Consider the following 26,519-nt stretch of genomic DNA (forward strand, 5'->3'; position numbering starts at 1 on the left):
AAAAATGAAAATTGTGCTGTTTTAAGGTTAAGCCGTTATACGCAAGTAATAAATCATGGAACTTTAAAAAAATAAATAAACTTTTTTAAATGAAAAAAAAAAGATTAAGCCGTTAATAAGCTAAGTCTTCTTAAGCGTTTCGTAAAGTAAAATTCTAAAAAGTTTTTCAATGATACAAAGTAATATGACGTAAAGATAAAATGGAATATAGAAAAAAATAACGGGGCAATGTCAGGGGACTTCTCAATCTTGGGGCAAGGACCTTATAGATGCCAACCCAACCCAGTTTTGGTTTGACCTCCTTGCGAACATGTGATGATTTACATACGGTAGCATAAAAATAACAGATGTCTTTTTTGGTCTCCACATACGTCTGTACACTTATTTGAAGTCTCCGAAATCACTGCTCTTTCCCACTGGTGACTTAAAAGGCATTTTGAGAATGGGTTTGGGCTACCTTCCCATCTCTTCCCAACTAAATCTTTACTTGTTTAATTCAACGGAAGAGGCACGCTCCCAATGAACTTACTTCTCTGTTGCCTTACCTTTGATATGATTGAATTCATTGAGGGAAACTCCAGAGAAAAAGAAATCTCTGCAGGGAAAAACCAGAGTAAACTTCAATATAGAAATAGCTGTTTGACTTCAGAAATACTGCAGATACACTCAAGAGTGTGTCCTTAAAACGAAAGTGCAAACGAATCAGTGGTCGTATGCAGGCAAGCAAAGAGTTGGAGGACGTGTCACTTCTTACAACATTTGGCATGTTTTAAGTGCACATAGTTCTCATCGAATTGGCTGGGAGGCCCCTCCAGAGATCTGCTGGCAGACTGTGGTGCCCACTAAAACAACTGTGACTTTCAATAAAAATTCATGCCATGGGTGCCAAAGCAAACTTGTGAAAATCATCCACTTTCAGGCAACCTGGGCAAAAACCTCAGGAGGGCTGAAGTCACTATTTAAAAGGGTCTCCGTGAGAGCCAAAAGAAATGTATCCCTGATTTATGTGAATACAGATTCTTGTAAGAGGTAAAGCCACAGTGAGCCAAATATGCATTTTGTACCTGGAACCTGGATTTGGCTCCCCCTGATCTGGCTAGTGAAAACAGTGAGGCTCCTTGGTCCTCATTCTCGAAGATGCTAAATGGAGATGTCAAGAAGATGTTGAAACTGGATTTTTAATTTAGCAATTTGGTGATGAATTGGGGATTTGGGGGTGTCCTGTTTTTATTCTTTCAGATCGACTATAGTCACTGAACTGAAAGGAAAATAATATTTTCAACAAAGCAAGAAAGCAAGTTCAATTACGAAACTGGAAGCCTTAAGAAAATATTGTTTTTTCCTTTTTTGGTATTTGAGTTCCAGATTCTCGTCAAATGGGAGTTGTGTCCAGTCTGCTTCGTGGTAAATCAGAATGTCACCACTTGACCTTGGCAAAGTTACCTGGTAATGAGGATGAAAGGTGTATGGAACAATTTGTGTCTATCTGAGTCACTGAGTTTTCCTTCAACAGCACAAATGTGTCATCTGTTTTGTCATGGCTCATCTTGAGCAATAGAAGCTGCAGTGGCCATCGAGAGGAATGGGAATGGCACCCGCCCTCGGGTCATGAGGCAGGATTCACACAGCTATGTGACTGTCGACTGTCAATGCATGGGCTTTCTGGAAGGATGCACAAGAAACTGGTAACACAGGTTGCTGCTGGTGTAGGTCCTGGAGTGGGAACCTGGGGAGTCAGAGGTGGGAAAATTATTTTTTCATGTATGCTCTTTTTTCATTTTTTAGTCTTGTGCTTTGTGTGTATATATATTATAATACATATATATTATATATAATAAATATATTATACATACACATATATAGACATATATATTTCCCATTCAAGAAACCATATGCATATTGCATACGTTTGTGTGCATATGTATCCACACAACCACATATATATGTATTGCTTATTGAAAAAAAATCAACGTAGTATCAAAAAACAGTGAGCAAACAAAGGCCAAATTCTTCCTGGCTCTCCATTGCACTGGATGGGTAATTTTCTCCCTCTGAACCTTAAATGACTCTTCTTAAAATGAAGTGGGATAAATTTAGACTACAGAAAAGGCTAATGTTTGTTAAAGCAGGGATTCCCCAACCGTAGAAAATAAACATACTCAGTTTGAGTCTGATATTGGAGAGATCATGTCTTGTTAACAATATGAACCCCAAGCAGTATCTTACTAGCCGAAAAGTTGGAAATTCAGTAGTTCTGTTAGAGCAGCTGCTCTGAGAAGGAGCATTCGGGAAGAGGGGGAGAAGTTGCTAGGAGCGGAAGCTGTGGGGGCAGGAGAGCAGAGTGGCTGAAGGCTCATGGGGGATAACAGACAACTTGGTCACGACCAAGTTCACCTGACTGGGATCATCACCTCTCAAGAGCCTCTGCCAGTCTGTGCTTTATCTAGGAGTGAATTTTGGTGTGGTTGCCCTTGACCAGCCCAGTTGAACTCGTCTTAAAATTTTCCTGTAACTGGGCTCTGGCCTCATTCCTCAGCGTACGCACTTGCCCACACTTTAGGGCTCCTAGCTGTATTCCTGCCCACTCTCATTCCATTACAGCTTTCATGGGAGAAGACTCATCTCACTTCTCTGTCCTTGCACTTTCTCTAACTGGCTTTGACATTGCAGAAGTGATTTTACACTTAGTCACATACGACTGAATGTCTGCCGCCTAGCTGCTTGGGGTAGGTGCCGTGGAAAAGAGTATAGGCTTTGAAGTCAGGCAGGCAGGGCCTGTGTTCACATTTCCAAGGTGTCCTCACTTGTTGGCTGCAGAAATATGACTAAGCTATTTAGACTTTCCGTGCCTGCTGCTTCATTTGTAATGTAATCCCTTAGTTATGCACCCTGAGTCTGAAAAGAGCCTGTTGACACGGCCTATTCTGGAAAGAAAGCGTTCTCATTTGAACACCCGGAGAGTCTAGAACATGAGGCTCAACCCTGGCACTATTGACATTTCGAACCAGGTAACTCCTTGCTGTGGAGGGCTGTGTTGTGTACTGTAGAAGTTTAGCTGCCGGTAGCACTCCCACAACCCCGTATGGGACCACCCGGAATAACTCTAGACATGGCCAAATGTCCTTGGGGTGGAGGCAGGAATCATCACCAGTTCAGAAGTACTGATTCACAGGATGAGTTTCCTATCAACTTTTATTTTGGTTCATATAGTCAAACCAGGATTGGTATCTGGACCGAACAACCTTAGTTGTCTTTTCCTGTTGTCCTTACCATGTACCCTCAATCTAGCTTCATTTGGTACCTTGCTAGGGCAATGGGGACGTGGTCTGCTCTACTCTGAAAGCTTATGGCTTCATCTTAAGGCATGGTCTGCCTTTACCAGGAGCCTCTACAAGGCGAACTTGGTCTTGCTGATATGGGTTGATACTTTGGTAAAGCTCTCATGAGTTAGCACTCTAACCAAGTTTCTGTCTTAGCAAAGATTTGTGGGAAATCAGGGAGTGAAGACAGACAGAAAACTCCAACCTATCATAGCAAAGGGACAATTCAATAACATGTTGCCTGGCATAAGATACAGTGCATAACAAGAGTGATCTCTCTTCTTTCTTTCTAGGTCTCAGAATACATGTCTCTCCTGACTCATCCAGGAATTGTGGGCTGTGAATGTGTACTTCTTTTTTGTTTTTTTGGGGTTTTTTTTTTTTTTATCAATGGGGTGGTTAAGAGGAGGGAATTTCTAATGGATAGGAGGGAAGGTGACCATGTTAAATACATCAAAGTCACCGAGGGTGATGGAGTGGGAAGACTCTCAGATGAGTTGATTGGGATGCCAGTGATGAGACGCTTCAGGGAGAAAAGAGAATAGGAAANACAAGGCGAACTTGGTCTTGCTGATATGGGTTGATACTTTGGTAAAGCTCTCATGAGTTAGCACTCTAACCAAGTTTCTGTCTTAGCAAAGATTTGTGGGAAATCAGGGAGTGAAGACAGACAGAAAACTCCAACCTATCATAGCAAAGGGACAATTCAATAACATGTTGCCTGGCATAAGATACAGTGCATAACAAGAGTGATCTCTCTTCTTTCTTTCTAGGTCTCAGAATACATGTCTCTCCTGACTCATCCAGGAATTGTGGGCTGTGAATGTGTACTTCTTTTTTGTTTTTTTGGGGTTTTTTTTTTTTTTATCAATGGGGTGGTTAAGAGGAGGGAATTTCTAATGGATAGGAGGGAAGGTGACCATGTTAAATACATCAAAGTCACCGAGGGTGATGGAGAGTGCGAAGACTCTCAGATGAGTTGATCGGGATGCCAGTGATGAGATGCTTCAGGGAGAAAAGAGGATAGGAAAGAGGTTAGAAACCAGATGATAGGCCAAGAGGAGATAAAAACTGAAGGAAGCCATGAGGAGGCAGTAACTTGGACTTCTTTTTATCAGGAAGATGGCAGGTGCACAGATTCTTGTCCTTTAAGACAGAGGACACCTGAGACTGTCTCAAGTCTGAGAGGAAGAAGCCAGTAGAATAGAAGAAATTAAAGGTGCTAGAGAGAAGGGATTAACCAGGAAAGCCAACTACCAGAGAAGAAATCCCCCTCCCTCTGAGACTTACAGAAAGAATGAGAATAATAAGAGGGGGCCTGGGCGGCTCAGTTGGTTGAGCGTCTGCCTTCGTCTCAGATCATAATCCCAGGGTCTTGGGATCGAGTCCCACATCGGGCTCTCTGCTCAGTGGGGAGCCTGCATCTCCCTCTGCCTGCTGCTCCCCCTGCTTGTGCTCCCTCTCTCTGTCAAATAAATACATAAAATCTTAAAAAAAAAAAAAGAATGAGAGTAAGAGGGAATCCCCTTATAACTTACGGTTTTCAATTAAGAGTTTGAAATGCCCTTCATAAAATGCACATGGAAAGGTAAAATACGAGACTGTTATCAGCCATGAACACTCTAATTTAAACCAGCTTTGGAAATCTGTGGGCAATAAACTGGTGATTAAGTATTTATTAAATATTTATTGTTCACATGCCGTAAGGCATTGGACTTCTGCCAGTTCTCTGAAAAGAGAAACAAAATTATTTCAAAATGTTTATATTACATGAAGTAGAAAACTTTAAGGATTAATCTGGTCTTAACATCTTGTAACTTTTAATTACCTTCAACCAAGCGAGTCACATCATCTTCTTTTAACAAAGAAACGTGTGTGCCCAGCTTAGTGGGTAAATATTTGCGGGCACCTAGTATGTATAAGTTCTGTGTTTGCCTGGGTGTGGTGGGTATTGAAAAAGAAGAAGAGAAGCAAGATGGAGGGGTGTATCAGGACATTCTGGAGAGAGCCAGAACTTGTGAAGAGTCGTCCAGATTCACATTAGATATTAAAAACCGAGAATTGCAGGCCTTCAAAAGAGGAGAATTTACAACACAGTACATTACAAAATATTTTATAATCACTGGAGTGCCTAGATATAATAGTGAAAAAAACATCCCCCATCCATAGGGAAGGAGATCAAAAGAAAGAAATCCTTCTCTCTGCCCTGGCAATGTTTTTCATTATGCCAAGGATAAAGCAAGAGAGTCCTTTGACAATTTTTTTTTTTCCATTGGAGTCTGAGTTTGAAATCCGTGGCACATAAACAAATAACTTAATGTCCTCTGCCTCATCAATTTAAAAAAGTCAGGCCAATTATGTACTTTTGCCTGAAGACAGTTGGCTGGACTAGAGGCTATTCTAAAGCCCACATCGGCTCCAAGAGTTCTGGTCCTATGGTAAACCACTCAAATGCATAGGAAATATCATACCCTGATTGGCTTCCACAAGCAAATCCATTTTTCTCTTGAACAAAGCTGAAGGGCGATTTGCTGTGTCTTTTTGTTTTGGCAGTTTAGGAAGGTTTCCATGGTTTCTGTGTCTTCTTGGTTGCTTTTTCTGTGTATCAGCTTGACCATAGATTATCGGAGTCCAACCTTGTCAGCTCTTTGGATGTATGTCCCTCAGGCATGCAGTCCATGGAGGCAGTATAAATTGGCTTCGGGGATGACATAATTTTAGATAATACATTGGTTTATGGCCCACCATGGGGCCATAATGTATAAACAGAAATCAAGTTTATCTGTGGTATTAAAATTTCCTGGTTGGGGGCGATTAGAAAAAAAAAAATATATATATATAATGATTTGGAGAGAGAGCAATGATAAAAAAAAAAAAATGTTTAGGAACACTGTCCTGGGTCAAGGAGTCCTCAGGGCTTTAAGATGTGTTGGGCAAGACTCTGGTGCATCAAATATACATTATTTTTAAGCTTAAAAAGTCTGTATTTAACTCATTTCCTCTGCCCTTCCTAATCTACCACAGGACACTTTCTACAAATGTTTAAATGTAGAGGTCTTCAAATTCGATGCAGCATGTGAAGCTCTTTCTTTGTCACAAGAGATGTAGCTTGGAAAACAACTCTCTCTCTTGAGGTCAGACTGTTCTGTGTGGCAATCTGGCAGCGAGGTCTTGCAGGAGTTAGTGAAAGGGGAGCCCTCGGGCACCAGAAAGACACACATTTCAGTCCCAGACTTGCTTTTGGTTTAGCCTTGCAACTAGGGGCAAGTCGCTTAAAGCCTCTAAATGCATTTCCTCATCTGTAGAACAAGGATACACATGCTTCACCTGGTAGGGTTGTTGAATGGTTTGAGATAACGGACACTTGCTGTTTCTGAGTCAGGCAGAAAGGCGAAGTAAACTGTAACTGGGTAGAAGAGAACAGGACGCCCAGTGGACCTATTTTGCCAAACTTCACAAACATCCTGTTTGAGTTCCTGCTGCTGCCATTAAAAAAAAAAAAAAATCTAGCATGCAGAAGGTAGCCCCTGTCTAGTGTAAAGGATGAAGTATTCAAAGGTATCCTAAGTCGCTTTCAGAGGGAGACTTGAACTTTGCATCAATGAAGGGACATCAGGACCATCAGAGAAACCGGCAAAGAGCCGTATTTCTCCTGCTCCATAAAAATCACCATGATTTACTCCTTTAATGAAAAAGTCAGGGGCTCGTGCAGGCACAACAGTTGTGATTTTATGAAGGGAACATAAACCAGAATTCCTTATGGCGGGGCTGTTGCCACAAGGGGTCAGATCTCGATTATTGGTGGAGCCTGGCATCATCCCTCGGAGATGTGAACATGATTGGACAGCCAAGAGCTTGAAATAACTCTCAGTTGTGTAGGTGAGAAAAGCTCATGCAGCCCCAAACTGGACAAAGTCTGGGTAAGGAAGGGCTTCGGTGTCTTTGATCTGAGCCTGAGCTCAGTGTCTGGAGAGGGAAAAGAACATGGAACACAGCTGGCATCTTAAAACGGTTGCCGGTTGTCCACCCAGCACATGTGAGCACTTTAGCTGTTGCCCTGAATCAAGGGCTTTTCTCCTCAATGTTAAATATAGGGATGGGTAAATATTTTGGATTCATCAGCCTCCAAGTATTCTTCAGATGTTTTAGGTTCGAGCAAACAGAATACATCGTGCTGAGCACATTCTCCCTTGATTTTTTTTAAGGACCATGTGTGATTTATGGGAAATGGAATCCATATGTTTCTGCTTCGTTTACACTTAAGTCATCAAAAGGTTGTGTTGTAAGAACGATTCGATGTCCAAGATGCCTTCTGAGCTTGATCTTTCTGTTGTTTAAAAACAAACTGCTCAAAGGCACTGGTCTCTTTAAAAGGCCGAGAAAGAGAGACACAGGGAGAGACAGAGAGACCTAGGAAGGCCTGTTGGGCCAAGATGAAATAGATTTGAACACCAGTGAGTTCACGTCAAGCTGAAACTACAATGCCATCAATTTCACATGGGTCCTGAATTTGCAAGAAAACAAAGGCTCCTCTGCATCCAGTTTCAGAGGCAGCTCTGATACATGCAGAAAAGCTACTAGCAAGTCAGCCCCCCCCTCCCCCGGGAGGAGAGGGCTCTGACTGTGCTCTTCCCTGCCCAGCGGATGCATATGCCCACTCCTGGAGGACCTGTCATTTTCCGGCTTCCCCAGAGCAGTCTCTCCAGTCCGGATAAAGAACCTTTCGCCCTAAGCACGGCAGTATCTGCTGTCCGTGTTTTCCCGGGCTGTCCTGCCCTAGGCCAGACTTTCCTATCTGTTCTTCTGCCATCTGGCCCAAGTGGCTGGCCACTGAACGGAATACTGTGGGTGCATGTGGGATGGTGTTTATTTACTGGGCAATGTCTTTAGAGAAATATCTCACTGAGCTCACAATAGGGCCGAGAAAACATGGAGTTTGGGTCAAGTACAAAATAGGTTAACCAGGGACCCACAAATTAGGAAAAAGCCCGCTGTGAAAGTTTTCTTGCTCCCACGCTTAGAAAAATATCCAAATTGGAACTACGTTAGGTGACAGTATCATTGAAACATCATTAAATCTCTCTGGACAAATAGTAATCGATGGAGCATTACAGATTGTTCTTTCCCCCCAACTCCTCATCTTAAGGAACATTTAGTAAAATCTTTTCAACATTTTCCACCAGCTACTACTGTAAACATCTCGGTGTACATCCTCTGAGTTGAGCACGTGCACACACGTGGAGTTTGATGAGATCAGAGCGTTTACTCTGTTTCAGAGCTTCTCTTCCCACAAATAGACCATGGAACCTTCCCCATGTTTGTAAACTGTTTTACCTCAGGAGATTTAGTGTCTGCAGAGTATTTCATCGCAAAAATGTACCACACTTAGCTTAACGTCTCAGTATTTTTAAATACGGGGCTTAAAAAAATAATTCAGACCCATTCTAAAATGTTGACCTGAGTTCTTAAAGTTGTTTGCTGTAACTTAGGACACATTAGAAAATAAACTCCCCGGAACGTCCACATCTGGTATTTGCTTCTACGGCTACCCTTTGAGAACCATGGAAAATCTCCATCGGTCTCCCTAGGAGGCCAAGGTTCCTCACTATAGATGATGCTTTCTAAAGACCTTAGACAAGATCAACAAGACAGTCAGTAAATTGTTTCTTTTTCTTCCTTACAAAAAGAAAAAGACGGTTCCACTCCATTTCCTCCCTGAGAAGAGCCTTGTGACTTAAATTCATGTGCCTCTCCTCCTTTGGGGCTCAGTCCATTGGATTCCACTTCCAAGAAAGCCGAGATCCATTACCTATTGTCCTGTTGGTTTCAGAGTCCCTCCACCCCTTGTTTTGGATTTTTCCAATCCGTTACCAGAGAACTCAATACTGTCCCTTTTGTTGACAGGTTGCCAGGATACCTCTAGGCGACAAAGGCTGGGGTTCCTCCTCCCGGCAGCCCAGCCGCACATACTCTAAGAACTCCTGCAGGAGAGCATGTGAATCTTGGAGCTGCCAGCTCTTCTCTTCCTGTTTCCACCAGCCCCCGCCCTGAGGGGCTCAGCAGACCATGATACAAGCTGAAGCAGAAAGATGACAACAAATATTACCAGGTGAGGCTCTCTCAGAAGGCGTGCTTCTCCTTTGCTGTCTAACTAATCAGTCTCCAAACTTACCTTTCCACTAATAATAGATTCTTATGTTAGGTCATCCTGATCTCCTCCACTTCCGTCTCACTAGTCTGTCGTAAATACTTTTCACTATAGAAAAGGAACCCCGAATAAAATAATGAATCATGAAGTAAAAACCCTCAAGTACTACTGAAACAAAGTAACAAGCATCAGTTTACTTCATCGGATGATGCTGGCAGTAATGTGAACTATGGAGTCAATGTTTTAGGGGCTAAAAGAGAACGAAAATTCCACCTGAAGGGATAATACTATTTAAAGATTTTATTTATTTCTTTTATTTCAGAGAGAGAGAGAGAGCAGGGCGGAGGGGCAGAGGGAGAGGGAGAATCCCAAGCAGACTCTGCACTGAGTATGGAGCCCGATGCAGGGCTCGATCTCACGACCCTGAGATCATGACCTGAGCCAAAACCAAGGGTCTGATGCTCAACTGACTGAGCCACCCAGATGCCCCAGGAATAATAGTATTTAAATGTATAATTATTTAAAAATAATTTTCTTCAAAGAAAGGTAGATAAAATGTGTTTTACATTAATCCAGGATTATATGTTTATTAACCAAATTATCCCTGAAAGAGAAAGGGCTGAAAAAGGCTATAGTTACTTACTTGAGTTGGCAGGTTTTTTATTAATCGAAATAAAGTGTACTAGGGAAATGTAACTGGTCTTAAGTTCTTAAATTCAAGTGCCTAAAATCAGTGAGTTTGACAACTATATACAACCATGTAAACCATCACCTTAATCAAGACGTAGGACATTTCTTTCATCCAGAAAGTTTCCTCATATCCTTTCCAGTCCTTTGTTTCTCTATGAGCAACCACTGTTCTGATTTCTATCACTAGAGGGTAATTTGGCTGTCTGTGAAACTTCATAGTAATAGACTCACACAGTATATATTCTTGTTTCTGACTTCTTTGGCTCAGCAGAATGTTTTTGAGATTATTCCATGTTACTGTGTATGTTACTAGTTCAATTCTTTTTATAGGCGAGTATTATTGTAAGATTATCCCACATTTGTTTATCTCTTCTCCTATTCATTGGTATTTGGCTTGTTTCCAGTTTGGGTCTCCTATAACTAAAGCTGCCGTTAGCACTCTTGTGCCAGTCTCTTGGTAAACATATGGTTTCGTGTATCTTAGGTTCAGAACCCAGCATTGAAATTGATGGTAGATGTATTCTTAACTTTGTAATGGGTATGAAATGATATGTCGCTGTGGTTATAATTTGCATTTCCCTGACTAACGAAATTGAGCATTTTTACATGAGCTTGTTGGAGATTGCTAGCTCACTTTTGTTAGCTATCTGGTTACATTTCTTGTTCATTTTATATGTTTCTTTTCTTGTTTATATCATCTTCAGTAATGTATAATTCACATCCAGTAAAACGCACACATTTTAAGTACACAGTTTAGTAAGTTTTGACAAATGATTATATCCATCTACCCACTGATGTTATCAATATAAGAACATGTCAGTTAGCCTTTGCAGTGCATTCTCCACCCACCCAGCCACCCACAAGCAATCACTGATCTACTTGCTGTCCCTTACAGATTAGCTTTGCCTGTTCATAGACGGAATAATTCAGCATATTCTTTGTACCTGATTTTTTTTATTCAACGGAATATTTTTGAGTGGGATTTATATCACTGTATCAGAAGTTTGTTCATTTTTTTATTGTGGGGTATATTCTATTCCATGAATATGCCACAATTTGCTTACTCATTCACCTGTTGATGTACGCGTGGGTTGTTTCTTCAATTTTTCACTATTAAGAGGAAAAGCTGCTATAAACATTTGTATACGTCTTTTGTGGACATATGTTTTCACTTCTCTCGTGATTATTTAGGGATAGAATGCCCATGTCAGTAGGTGAGGGTAGGTTTAACTTTGTGAGATTCTGCCAAACTGTTCTCCAAAGTGTTTATATATTTCACACTCTCGCCAGGCATGTGTGGGAGTTCCAATTTTTTCTACATCTTCACTAATACTTGGTATTAGAAACCTTTATAATTTTAGCCATCCCAGTGTGTGGTATCTCTGGTTCTAGTTTGCATTTTGCTAATCACTAACAGCTAATGATGTTGAATTGTATTTCATGAACTTATTGACTATAGTTTTTCTGTTGTGCATAATCTATTCAAAACTTTTGCCCATTTTTAAAAATTGGGTTGTTTGAATTATGACTAAATATATATATGAAATAAATCCTTTTCAAATATAAGTATTATAAACATTTCTTTCCAATCTATGGCTTTGGCTTTTAATTTTCTTGATGGTGGTTTTTATTTTTATTTTTTTAAGATTGTATTAGTTTGTTTATTTGAGATAGAGAGAGAGGAGGAGCAGAGGGAGGAGGACAAGCAGACTCTGAGCTGAGTGTGGAGCCCAACTTGGGGCTTGATCTCATGATCCTGAGATCATGACCTGAGCCAAAATCAAGAGTCAGATGCTTTAACTGATTGAGCTACCCAGGTGCTCCTTGATGGTGTTGGTTTTTTGTTTTTTGTTTTTTTAAGATTTTATTCATTTATTTAAGAGAGAGATAGCAAGAGAGAGTGTGAGTAGGGGAAAGAGGGGCAGAGGCAGAGGGAGAAGCAGGCTCTCCACTGAGCAGGGAGCCCGACGTGGAGCCCAGGATCCTTGGATCATGACCCAAGCTTAAGTTGCTTAACCAACTGAGTCACCCAGGTGCCCCTTGATGGTGGTTTTTAAAGATCAGAAGTTTCTAATTTATATGAAGGAAAAATTTTAAATTATTTTTCTTTTAAGTTTAGTGCTTTTTTGTGTTTTGTTTGAGAAGTCTTTGTCATAAAGTCATAAAGACATAAAGACATTCTCCTTTGCTTTCTTCCTAAAGCTTTAAGTTTTTATACTTGTACATTTTATATATTATAGTTTTTATATTTAGTTCTATGACCCACTTTGAATTAAGTTTCATGTGTGGTGAAAGAAGAGAGTTGGTATTAACTTTTTCCCTACATATATCCAGTTGTTTCACCATCATTTGTTCAAAAAATTTTCTTCCCTCCATTAAATTGTCTTAGCATCTTGGTAAAAAATGAATTGCCTGCATATGTGAACCAACCATGTATTTCTGGACTCTCCTCTCTTACATGAACCTATTTATCTATCTTTACTGGTGTTGTTAATTTTTAATAAAGTGGCTCATCTTGGCTTAGAAGTAGTGCAGCAAGTATTAAAAACAAATATACAAGTGGAGTCCTTCCATGACTTCCTGCCAGTGGAGCTATGCACAAGAGTTTGAATTAGGCTGGGCATTTTTTCTTGCATGTTGTCCAAATTTTTCCCTAGGCAGTAATCTGATTTTAAGTGATTCTATAACAAACAAAACCCAAAAATATACAGTCAGAAATGTATTCAAGAATGATAATCCCAGCAAAAGAGATGCATTTTTCAAATGCGTGTATACAGAATGATACTGTGAACTTAATTTTCATTTGTTCATTCAGTAACTTATTGAGTGTCTACTATATTCCAGGCATGGTTTTAGACAAAGAAAGAGGGAAAGAGATTATTTCTTGGTTCATAATTTTTGCAAGGAAACATTATTTATAATCTCTACTGCCTATTTAACAATGTATTCCTCACAATTATAGAGAAAAAAATCTGTATCTGGTAAAATAAACATCAGATTAAATGTCTTCATACATTCCTGTGAATTGACAGAAAATTATCAACACTCAAGTGTTTACTAAGGAACATTTCCTCAAGCTTTCCAAGTTTGCTATCACTGTCAAAAGATATCCATTCCTCTGAGCCTCAGAATGTAAACTATCATTTCTTTCTCTTGCATTTTTCAGCTTATTTTAGAATTTGAATTTCATGTATTATTTCAAAGAGAAATTTCCTCACAAACTTGGACCTTAATCTTGCTGTTTCTTCTTTGTGTCTAAATAATTTAAATGAATATGCAATATCATCTTAAATAATTTTCCCTTCCCTGGTGAATGAAACATTTTCAAGAATACATGAAATTCTAAAACAAAACAAAACAAAAAGAACCCCGTAAGTGGTGAAGAATGTGAACTGTTGCAGAACACCCTTCCTGAGGAAGCAGGTGGTGATTCCTGTGGAGTCTTAAAAACACAGCAGCATTTTCTGAATACCACAGCATACAAGTATGGCACTGGGCATAGCACACACCATGTTGGGGCAGTGGGGAGGGAGCGTGTAGAGGACACAAGCTGTTGAGAGACTCAAAGTGATGACAAGCTGCAAATAGAATGTCCAGAGTGCAACGCAGCAAGAGAGTTCTGTGGTGGTGGTGGTGTTTTTAGAGAAGACTCTATGAGGAGCCTGAAGGAGTCCTATGCAAGCAAAGCTTGGTAGAATTCTGGTTGCGTTGAGTGCTACTTTGTAAATTCATGTTGATTCATAACGGGATGTTTTGCTGTTAAAATGGAGTCTCATCTGTAGGCTGTAATTCAGGAGTCACCAAACTTTTTCTGTTGAATGCCCAGACAGTAAACAATTCAGGCCTTGTGCGCCATATGCTCTGCAGTTGTGGGGCAAAAGCAGCCAAAGCTAAACACAGAAATGAATAAGCGTGACTTGGTCCAGTAAACCCTTATTTACAGGAAGAAGCGGACAGCTGGCCAGATTCGGCTCGTGAGCCGTAGTTTGCTGACACTTGTCTAATCTTCAGTTCTGATGAAATACCTTCCCATCTCATACATTGACATTTAAAGGCCTGTGGCTATGGAACTCTTCTTCCTCTGAGCACCCAGTCCTTTGGGGTTCTCTTCAAAAGAGATATGAGTTCCAAGGGGAATTAAACTTTGAAAACAATCTGCATTCAGAATGCATGTGACCAAGAGAGACAATGTATGAATAAGTTCAGCAGGAAAGCCAACTTCTCGGATCCTTCTTCAGCTTTCTGCCTAGTCACACAGCACGCACTGCCTAATCTAGCTAGTCCTATGTCACCTCTGCTGTGCATGCCGATTATCCCACTCTTGGGGGAAGTTCCAGGCATCGATGGTTGTTGCTCATCTCTTGATAAACTGTCTTTGCCACGAGGGCTTGGTCCAGTACACAGTCCTTGGCTGGATTCTCATTTCTCTTCAATTTGATAGAGTTACACTTCTAAAGCTAGAATACTAATTCCGAGTTTCTTGAGGATTGCAAGGAACAAGGGTTAGATGCTCAGGTATCCCCAAGACTTGAGCAAATACTACAAAGCTGGCCATTAACCCTTCCTTTCTAGAAGTCCTGTTGTGTTTTCATTCCTCCATTTTAATAAAAGGGTTGAGGGACGCCTGGGTGGCTCAATCAGTTAAGCGTCTATCTTCGGCTCAGGTCATGATCCTCGAGTCCTGAGATCGAGTCCCACATCGGGCTCCTTGCTCAGCGGGGAGCCTGCTTCTCCCTCTGCTTCTCCCCCTGCTTGCTCAGTCTCTCTCTCTCTCTCTGACAAATAAATAAATAAAATCTTTAAAAAAAAAGGGGGGGGGTTGATTTCTGTTTAAAATTTGAATGTAAAATCTAGCCAAACTCAGTCAGTTCATTCAGCGTTCAGTTTATTTTGTTGGTACCTACTGTGTGCCCAGCACTAGGGATAGAGCTATGTGGAGAGAAAACAAGTCCCTAATGTCTTGGAGTTTTATGTCCAAGTGGAGGAGACAAATACTATACATAAATAAACAAGACAAAAATATAATCAGTGCTGTGATTATAGAAAGATATAAGATATAATTATATTATTTTATATATAATTATAATTATATATAAAAACAAAAATATAATCAGTGCTGTGATTATAGAAAGATATAAGAAGATAAAGAGCGGTGTCACTGTGGTGGTGACTGTGTCAGTGGTGGTGGCATTGGTCACGTGTGCATGCATGTGTGTGTGCATGTTGTCTGCGTGTGCATGTGTACTTCTGTGTCCATGTATATGCATGTGTGTGCACATATGTATCTCTACACGTAGGTGTGCATGTGCATATGTGTGTCAGTCTGTGTGTTTGAAAGAGAGAGAAAATCCTGGGGGAAGCGTAGTCAGGACAGCTTTCTTTGAATTGATATTTAAACAGATAAAATATGAGACAGCTTGGCAAAGAACTGGGGGAAGATTCTAGACAATGGCAAGAGCCTGTGCAAAGCCCCTTTCCAGTCCCTCCCCTCACCTACCCTGGAGTGAGAAGGACTTTGGGTTGTTTGAGGACCTGAAAAGTGAGCAGGGATAAAGCTCAGTGCTGGCAGGGAAGAGTAAAGAGGGACCAAGGAAGAGACTTAAAGAAGAGCCAGGGTACAGAGGATCTTCGCAGCCAAAAGTTTGGATATTATTTGAGAGTGGTGGGACAACCATGGAATATTTAATCCAGGGAGGTTTAGGACCTGTTTTGTGATTTAAAGGGTTGAATATGACTTCTCTGAAAAAGACGGGAGCACGGGAGGTGTTATTCCCCTGCAGAACTGAGACAGGCGTGAAAGAACAGAGGAAAGATGATGCCCGAAGATGCAAAGAGCAGAGACAAGGGAAGACGTGAAGGTGAACAGAGAAAGGAGAAGATGAGCAGAGTGGGATATGATGTTTATTTCTTTGCCAAATCATGAATAGGCCATCATATGGAGAATGAAGGGACGCTAAATGTTCTAGTGTCTACTGAAGTAAAGCAGTGCCTTTTACCTTTCCTCTTGCTCTCTTCTCTCCAACCCCTTCTCTCCCATGCAAGCCACGCTAAGATCAAGAACCTCGTTGGAGAGCTGGGGTGAAGGAAAACACCCTCATGATCATTTCAGCCTGAACTCACCACTGCTGGACTTCTTCCCAGTCCAGAGATATGGTCAAGGGTTATTTTAGTAAAATTACTGTGAAATGAACAAAAAGCAAAATGAGAAGTAATGAGGATGGGAGAAGAAATAAACAATTGCAGATAGAGTCAGAATTCAATTCTCAGCCAATAATTGTCCTTATTAGTACCATCTGACCTGATTACAATCCAACATATTGTTACCAAATAAGTGTTAGATGGATCCTGGCATCAATTCATTGCTAAGTGATGATTACGACAATGATTTTCAATATATTGTCTGACCTAGAAGGAATATGTGTAGAGATGTGTGTGTGTGTGTCTGTGTGTCTGTGTGTTCTTGTGTGTCATGATAATAAATATAGCTAATAAAATTCCAGCCTCTTCCTAAGCGACTATATGTGTATATTCATTGGAAGGATATAAGTACATATATTCAATTTGTGAAAAACTATTTACATTATGGATCATTTTAAAGTCATAAATGTGTAAAAAGAAATTAGGGTTTACATTATTTGAATCAGTTCATGGCATTTCCCCTCAAAAATACCAAATGATTGTACAACATAAGAATAAGATAAATCTTGGATTATTTTATCTATTTAGTTCCAAGTGAACCATCTTGTATACGAAACACATGACATTTTGATCAACAAAAATTAAAACCTCATTTTCCTCTTCAGTTAGCCTATTTCCTATGTCAAATACGGTGTCAAGTGGAGTTTAATTATTTTAGCTATTAGCATATTTATGGGTGATAAGAAACTTGCAAATAAATTTTCAACAGAGACTCCCAGGACAAGCTTATTGATAAGTAGCCCTGGATTACTGTTATAACTAAAATTACTTAATTGGACACGATCCATTGCTTTCCCAAATAAAATAGGTTCTGTTGTGCTTCACCAACAATTTAATTGTCTTTAACGTGATGGCATCTCTTTCAATGTTAATTTTGTAACTGGAATTTTACAATTAACCAAAAAGAACTGAGTTTTGTAGCCTAAAATCATCATTCCGCCACACAGTATTTGTAGGATAGATTCTAAATCTATGCATCTTCAAATATTGATTCCATAGCATCTTGAGATATGTCAGACTGTTATTTTATTTTATTTTATTTTAGATGTAAATGTGGTATATAAGGTCTTGGTGTTTGAAAACTAGGAACACGATGGTATGGACAAATAAATGAAAACCAGCTTAAAACACGTAAATTAAAGCTTCTGGGAAGAAAGAACAGTGGGAGGTGGGAGGCAGGGAAGTAAAGCGCTGAGAAATTGCCAGAGCTCACTGAAAGCAAATGGAGATTTCACTAAGGGCATCTCAGCTGTAGTTGCCCACCCAGGAATCCAGGGTAACAAAATAGTTCTCAAGACAGAGAAGAAGGGAAACCTTTTTAGGCAGCTTAGGAGGCACATGAGAAATTTGTCACATTTGTCTCTCAGTTGGAATAGCCTTCTGTAGATAGGACTTCTGGGCATGAAAACTCAGGAAAGGGAAAGGAGGAGAGAGGAAGTAAGAGGATGTTTGTGATGCCTAGTGTTGGTGTCCCAGGGACTTAGGCTGATGGAATTCTCCGAAATGTTTACCTGGGAGCTGGGCCAACCACAAACCATCTCAGAAAACCCATACAGAAGAGCTCAACTAGAACCTGGGACTGGGGACCCTAGGATTGGCTTATCTGTTCTGTGGGAAGACAAGAAATTGACATGATTTAGGTAATATTGTAGCACTAGTGCAGTAGTTACATCCGTGAGGGAAAAGCCGAGATCATCACTGAAGCACTGGTATTGTTGAGCCTCTGACAACCTCCAGACTTCTGACTTTGATGAAAAGATATGCCTCTATTTCGTGAAGTGACTGGAGTAGGATTTTCTTTTTCTTTTTTTTTTTTTAAAGATTTTATTTATTTATTTNTGGCAGAGATAGAGACAGCCAGCGAGAGAGGGAACACAAGCAGGGGGAGTGGGAGAGGAAGAAGCAGGCTCATAGCGGAGGAGCCTGATGTGGGGCTCGATCCCATAACGCCGAGATCACGCCCTGAACCGAAGGCAGACGCTTAATGACTGCGCCACCCAGGTGCCCCTGGAATAGGATTTTCTTTATTTGTAGTGACGCAAAATCTTAACAATACATAATCAAAGTAAACATGTTGTAAAAACTAACCTGTTAACTCATGGTTGGAAGGGTTGGGCTCTTTGGAAATATCTCTAATGAATAATGTGGTGTTGGTGGTGGTGGTGATGGGAGCTCAAAAATTACGACAAAAATATCTGTTCTTGACTTTACTGCCAGAGGCAGCATTCTGGGCTGAATGAATTATTAAATAAACTCAGGCAGGCCTTCTTACCATATTCAAGTCCCCCAGACAGTGGGGCATTTATGAGAAGGATGCATGTGCATGGAAATACAGGGAAATCTAAAAACTAGGCCTCCGGAAGCACAAGACCTACCTGTTCCAGGGGACTTCCAAGCCAGAGAGTTGAGTAGACTCTGTTCTCTGGCCCAGACACCAAAATAATCAGTAGGCAATTTTCATAAATTGTCAGAATTCTAGAAGAAAATCAGAGGAACTTCTCAACCAAGATCTTCCTATTTCTGCTGAGTAGAGCATTAATAACCGGATATTACCCCCATTGATTTACAGACCTATGTTCATCAGGTCTCTTTCTTGAATCGTTGAAAAACCTGAGAAGAACTAGAGACCACAGCCTGCTTCCCTTTTTAAGAGAGGTGGAGAACGAGTCCTGTCCACAGTCAAGATCCACGAACCCAACGTGATTACCACTTTCTACCTCTGAGGTGACTGCTTCTTCTTTCATACCTGACATAATTGACAGTGATAACATCCAAATCTAGTTTTCATTTCTTATTTTGGGACATAGTGACAAAAGCTTCAGGTATTCTCTACACTCAGAGTAAGATGTAAAGACTGAAGAACATCACATGTCTTCTGTCCCCAAGTCAAAATGACAGCTCCAGGTGTCCTGTCATCAGCCTGTCCCATCAGCCCTACTCTGTTTCACCCACAGCCACTCCCGTTCCCTCTGTTCTGCCTTCCTCCAATGCATCACTTATTTCCTGGGATGTGGCAGCTGTGTCTCACTGTCTTCTCGGCTTGAGCGACCATCACTATTCTTTTCCCCAAGAGAGGAACTTGATTTTACCAGTTCTTTTCATGTCAGGCCACGGAATGGCAGCATTTTGTCTAGCACCCAGTTCTGTTCCAATATGCCCAGATTGGGGAGGGGGAGTTGAGTGACACATTTCATACTGATTAGATTGGATGACTTTAAAAAACGTACTCCTTTATCTCCTAACTTTTCAGTATTTCTTTCCTTTTGGGGACTACAGATTGGAATGTCTCTTTTTTTAAGACATTATTTATTTATTGAAAGAGAGAGAGATCATGAGCAGGGGGGAGGGGCAGAGGGCCAAGCAGATTCCCTGCTGAGTGGGGAGCCTGAGAGGGACTCAATCTTAGAACCCTGAGATCATGACCTGAGTCGAAGGCAGACACCTAACTGACTGAACCACCAAGGCATCCTGGAATGTCTTTTAATAAAATATGATTTGGGGCACCTGCGTGGCTCATCAGTTAAGTATCTGACTTTGGATTTTGGCTTAGGTCATGATCTCAGGGTCATGAGATTTGAGCCCCACATCAGGCTCTCCCTCTTTCTCTCTCTCTAATAAGTAAATAAATAAAATCTTTAAAATAAAATATGACTTGACTTAGCTAACTCGGCTTTGGAATTCCTCATAAAATTTTAGCAAAAGGAGAATAATTCCAGAAATCTCTAGTCTCCTAATTACATTTTCCCACCTGCTGGGTTTATGAAAATATGGAGAAGAAGACAGACATTAAAGCCATAGAGTGACAATGATGATAACATACTTACCACCTACCACACAACGTGCTAAGCATTTTATCTTACTTTAAAGCCTCACAATAACTATGCCACCTATTATTATCCCACTAAACCTAAGATGAAACTGAGACACCCAGAAGTTACATATCCCAAGATTCAACAACTGATAAGCATTTTGGAGCTAGCATTTCAGATAGGTCTGAATTTATAGAAGGGGTATGCAGGAAGTACTTTGGAGTGGAGACTAACTAGAGTATTACTTGAGCCTTTGCTATAAGCTACTTTTTCTGCTTTTACTCAGCAAATTAGACCTTACCAGGGGATTTCATGGTTGGCTTGAACTTGGACTTTTTTCCCAGATAGTATCAAACTTAAGATATCAGTGACCTGATCCCAGGCCACACAGAAAGGGGGAACGGGACTTGGTTTAGCATCCAAAGGGAAGATGCTTTTTAAAATAAATTCTTTCATTTTTTAAAGTTCTGTCTAAATGCAGCAAAATTCTACAGCAGAAGTTTGCTTTCTGGTTCAGAAGTGTTTGTCAGGATTTTTAACAAAAATATTTAGACACGTGTCAGCTACTAGTAACATAAGATGGGACATGGAGGCGACTGTTTGAAACAACATTAAACAGATTTTGAGAACTGGAAGAAACATATACGTCTGGCTTTGTGTAGTACACACAGTCTCGAGAAGTTAGGTACAAGTAACATTTTGTAGATCAGGGTGATCTATTTTCCTACTAAATGTTTGCTTTTAGAGAAAATTCTGCAATGGATCCTTTTAGGAAACCAAAGAACTTCCTTTGTGTAATTCTTAGATGTGAAATGTTGATATTTTCCAGATTTTCTTACTCAAGACCTTTTTTCAATCATACGTTGCATGTGTTATAAAAAAATCTATAAAGGTTCCTCATTTCCTGTAAGACAGTCAGATTTCCTGAAAGTAGCTATGGTGCTTTCCATATTTGTTTTCAAATTATCTTCCCTGTTACTTATATCTGTTATTCTTCATTCTTTTGCCTCTGCCATTTCACCCACTTCTTACTACCTGTCCACACACACATGCACACACAACCACTTACACCTGTTTACCAACTCATATATATACAGCCATTTACACACTCACAACCATCCACTCACACCTATCCATACATCCCACTCATACTCATCTAAACACACATTTACTCATATTCATACACATACCACACTTAATAATTCATATCCATTCACACACTCACATCCATCTCTCCACTTGCATCACACCTATCCATTCCTTTATCCATGCACACACATCTGTTCACTCATACTCATGTATAACCCACATTCATTCACTCATATCCATCTACACACTCATATACATACACTCACTCTCAGTTTTACACATTCGTAGACTCATACACATTCCCACTCATCATACAGGCCCACCCATCTACTCACACCCATCCTCACACGCCCACCAACTACTATCCGTCTACACACTTACACTCATGTACCCGCTCACCCACACACACTCATCCACTGACATCCATCTACTCACATCTCATTACATACCCATCTGCTTATAGGCACACACGCACTCAGACCCCACCTCCCCAAACTTTCACATACACCATACACACACCTGTCCTTCTTGCCACAAACCAAAGCCCCATGATTATCCAAGCACATCATGCTCTTTTAGGTCCCACACCTTTGCATATGGTGCTGTCTGTGTCAGCTGGAAATGTCTTTCTCTCTATGTAACTCCTATTCTTCTTTCACAAGCCAGCCCAAATGACATTGTTATTCTACACACAACTGTAACTTTATTTGTAATAGCCAAACTGTCATCAGCCTGAATGTTCTTGAACAGGTAAAACAAATTATGGTACATGCCTACCATAGAATAGTAGTCGGCCGTTAAAAGCAGCTCATTATTGAAACATACAACAACTTAGATATATCAGCAGGGAATTATGCTGAGAAAAAAACCCAATCCCAGAAGGTTGCATACTGCATGATCCCATTTATAGAACGTTTTGAAATAAAAAAAATTATAGAAATGGAGGACAGATTAATGATGTCTAGGAGCAAGAGATGGGGACTTGGAGGGGGCAGTGGGAGGGAGAGAGGTGGGTATAATTTGGTGACATGAGACATCATATTGTGTTGGAACTGTTCAGTATCTTGACTATAGTGGTGCTTATGTTTGTAGGTGGTAAAATTTTATAGAGCTTAATACACACATGAATACAGATAAAAGTGGATTATATCAATATCAGTATTCTGGTTGAAATATATTATAATTTTACACAGTGATACCACTGGGAGAAACCGGACAAGGGCATAAGGGATCTCTATATTTTTTTCGTAGAAATGCATGTCAAGCTACAATTATCTTAATAAAAATTGCAATTAAGAATATAATCATCATGTCATTTTCAGACCTAAGAAGTTAACATTAATTTTTGATATCTAGATAACAAGATACATTTTAAAGGATCATCATGTGATAAAACCAAATGCGATGAAATGCACCTAGGAAAATGTAAACTTCTATAATTAGATTCGAATAGTCAATCACATCAGTGCAGACTGAGGGAGACCTGGTTCAGCAGCAGATCACATGGCTGCAACTAGGGCTGGGGACACAATGATAAAGCAAACCAACCATTCACCACAGCTTTAAGCAACACCTTCTGAAGTTGAAACTAAGTAGGTCTTCTTTGTGAGGAGCACACAGACAGGGAAACATGAAGGAATGCTCCATATTTTGGGTAGCTACAGCATGCTAATGCAGTAACTTACCCGGTGCAACCCTCTTCTATCTATGGAGAAGTTCCAAATACGACTAGTTATTGATCAAATAGTCTCACCTCTGTATTAAAATAAAATCTACCTCTTTTTTTCTGAGTACTACTGGCAGTATCTCTAATGCTCCTGTGCTGTTTGTATAGTTTATTCCAAATTTCTTTTCTTGCTTTTCTCATGTTCATATAATGCATATACATGGGTATGAAATGGCTGAACTGTAATGACCATGAACTATTGATGCCATTTAACGGGGTTATACAGAAAGTGTCACTGGCGCAGCATGTTGGGGGCTCCTTTTTATGCTAAGGTTCTGCAGGGAAGGAAAAAGTTTCTATACCTTTTTTGGTTCAGTGGCTGGGCCTGAAGAATGTGCTAACAAAAGACAGATTAACAAGAGAAAAATCGAGTGTATTAACATGAGCTTCAAATACACACACAGGAGGACTCAGTGATGAGACACTCTCAGAGTGGTCAGAATTTGAGGTTTATATCGCATCTTAACAAAGAACAATAAATTTGTAGAGAAGTGACAAGGCAAAGGATTTAGGCTTTTAGAGGTAGCAAAGTATAGGAAGGTTAATATATGGGGGAAACTAATAGAAGATACAGGCTATTTAGTGATGTGGTTTGTTGCTTCCTCTTGGTGCTTGTCTCTGAGATCACAAGAGTCTAGAGATACTTTGAGTTTCCCTTCCTGATTTGGGAGAGGTATCTTTACAAAGTTATGTCTTGCTTTTAGGCAAATAGAGTGAGAGCAGAGAGCTTTCCTGGTATCATCTTCTCAATTGACTTCGGCTCAAAATAATCCTTGTGCCAAAGTGGTACAATCTGATACCCTACAATCGCAAATAGGAAATCACTCTACAAAACAGAAATGGCTTTTCAGCTCAGAATCCTTTCCACCTAAGAAGGGTTTAAAGATCCAGCTCCGGGCGCCTGGGTGGCACAGCGGTTAGGCATCTGCCTTCGGCTCAGGGCATGATCCTGGCGTTATGGGATTGAGCCCCACGTCAGTCTCCTCCGCTATGAGCCTGCTTGTTCCTCTCCCACTCCCCCTGCTTGTGTTCCCTCTCTTGCTGGCTGTCTCTATCTCTGTCGAATAAAAAAATAAAATCTTTAAAAAAAAAAAAAGATCCAGCTCCATTGTTTGGGAAGGCTGCTTGTGGTCCTCACAACACAGTTGAAAAGAGAGAAGGGGACCCTTGTCATGTACACAGCACACCGCTTAACAAGAAGTGGAGTCAGTTAACCACAGGCATTTTCTGAAGAAAACAGTCAATAAAGATTCTACCTTATGTAAACATGTAGATGCCAAGACAAAGAATACAGTTAAAGAGGAAAGGGGGATACAAGCTTGACATGTAGACAGGAAAGCTGTATAGACCACACTGAGGAGAATGCCAAATCTGAAAAGATTATTTCCTGAGTCACACTGGTTGAGGGTCCTAACCAGAGCTAGAAAGAGATAATGGACTCTGTCATATAATATTATGTGAATATTTGTGCCTTTTTTACCAATGGGTGAATTGTATTATAATTCTCATTCTAGACAGCCACCCAGGACATCTTATCATGGCCCTGGGATGGAGTCCCCCCAGTGGTGTTTCCAGTGGAGACTAGAGCTGGGTGATTGTGAACTATTAAAATTCCGGGGTACAGTGTGGCCAAAACTAGCTGAGTAACATTTTTGCATAAGTCTGCATTCACAGTGCTGGTCTCTTTCTTTTGGGGTGTTTTAGTTTGCTGTTACTGCTGTAGCAAAATACAGTAACATTAGCAGTTTAAAACAACCCAAATTTATTATCTCATAGTTCTCTGTGTCATAAGTCCAACATGGGTCTCTTGAGGCTAAAATCAGTGTCAGCCAAGCTGTGTTCATTTTTAGGAGCCCTTTTTGGAAACCCCATATCTCTTTGGTCTTCCCAACTTCTAGAGACCATACACATTCCTTAGCACATAGCTCCTTTCCTCCATCTTCAAGTCAGCCATGGGTGGTTGGGTCTCTTTCTTCTTCAGTTGTCCTAGTTCTTTCAGTGAAAGGCTGTCCACTTTTGAGGACTCGTGTGATTATATTGGGCTTATCATTTCTAATCCTTCTTCCTCCAGAAAATAATAGAGTTAAATATAAGCCACACTTTTCTAGTGTGAGCTGGTCAGCATTGCCTTATGGCTACAGAGCAGCAAATTAGCAGTGGAGTCAACCACAGGTTACCTTCTCCATGTTGTGTTGGGTTGTCCTTCCAGACCTAAAGTGGAGACAGACAGACAGTGGAAACAATGAAAGAAAATGCAAGAGAGAGCACAGAAGGTGGGAAAAGAGCCTATCGAAACCACAAGAAAGTGGAAAAATCAACATCCACAGAGTTGATTTTAAATTGTATTCTTCTAATCAAATATTCTGATCTTTCTGATCCAAAGTATGACTTAAAATACACACGGATCTTCTTTGTGTTTACTAAAGGAAAACAGAACAAAGCAGTTTGACACTCCGACTGACTTCCTTGCTATCTGATAGTTACCAGGCGTGGGGTGGAAGGAGGCTTTCAGTAAATTTTAAACTACCAAAAAAATTAAACTACAAGCTAAGAAGGTTTGCAAATAAAGAGTTGTCACCACATTTCGTGTTTGGTCTGGACTCTGGGGACAGAGAGGATGGGCAAATTCCTCCTAGATACCAGAAGACACCTTCTAGTGGTTTTCTGCTGCAGGGAATAGCCCATGTAAGATTCCTGAGCTATGAAAGGATGTTGTATGGAGGACTCTGAACCATTAGGGATCTCAGACCATCTGGCTAGTGAAAGAGTGCCTTGTTCATGAGAGTCAAAGATGTCAAATGGAATGACAATAGCGTTTTGATGACTTATTTACAGAGGAGGACCAGAGATGTGGGGAGAAGAGCAACAAAGAGCCCACGTTCAGAAACAGCCTTCAGCCTGTGGCCCTACATAAACTCCCAGGTCTCCAGAGCCACCACCAGGGAAGTCATGCTGAGCAGACCAGAAAATAGAGGCGCATTCATTACACACACAGCAGAAGCCCAGCCTCATGGGCTCGGCCCTGTTTTTGACTTTCTTCCCAGGGACTTCCCTGAGAAATAGCTTTGGGTGGAGAGAGCATTAACAAAGGGTGTTGATGTCTGCAATGAATGGTAATGACGATCAATTTAAGTGTCAGCCAGGCTGTGGGAGGCACGACCTCCCGGAGGTGTGTGTGTATAGCACTAAGGCACGATTTCGAGGCTGTTGTCTGGTAAGTGGGTGATGTGGTTAAGAAAAGGTTCCTCCAGGATACAGGGAGGCCCATCTCTCATTGGCCAATCTCTCCTGGCCAGGCAGCTTCCCTCAAAGGCAGCTGTATTCTTTGTGCTTGTTTCCACCTGGACACACGAATCCAGTGACTCTCTTTCTGATACCACCCTGTGGTTTGCAAGTCTGTGCCAAAGCTATCCCACGGAGGTAACGCACTGAGACAATAAATCATGAGCACAAAGACAGTGGGAACTCTGTGCAGACATATCGCATGATGAGGGCTAGGAAGCACATGCCTCTATTTATAGTTTTTAAATTCTGAAATG

At 40.7% G+C, this 26,519-nt stretch overlaps 1 protein-coding gene across 2 annotated transcripts in view; it reads left to right on the forward strand.

Annotated features, from left to right (window-relative positions):
* Positions 1–9,250: 9,250 nt before the first annotated feature.
* The window catches only part of LOC105234362 (zinc finger protein 474), a 55,620-nt gene continuing 38,351 nt past the window's right edge, over positions 9,251–26,519 (forward strand). For both annotated transcript variants that reach the window (XR_004623992.1, XM_019799379.2), the window contains exons 1-2: positions 9,251–9,429; positions 18,926–19,080. The gene's annotated coding sequence lies outside the window, so the exon portion shown is untranslated. The remainder of the gene's footprint in view (positions 9,430–18,925; positions 19,081–26,519) is intronic.

The sequence above is a fragment of the Ailuropoda melanoleuca genome, chromosome 3 (genome assembly GCF_002007445.2).
Source record: "Ailuropoda melanoleuca isolate Jingjing chromosome 3, ASM200744v2, whole genome shotgun sequence".
In the NCBI taxonomy this organism is placed as follows: Eukaryota; Metazoa; Chordata; class Mammalia; order Carnivora; family Ursidae; genus Ailuropoda; species Ailuropoda melanoleuca.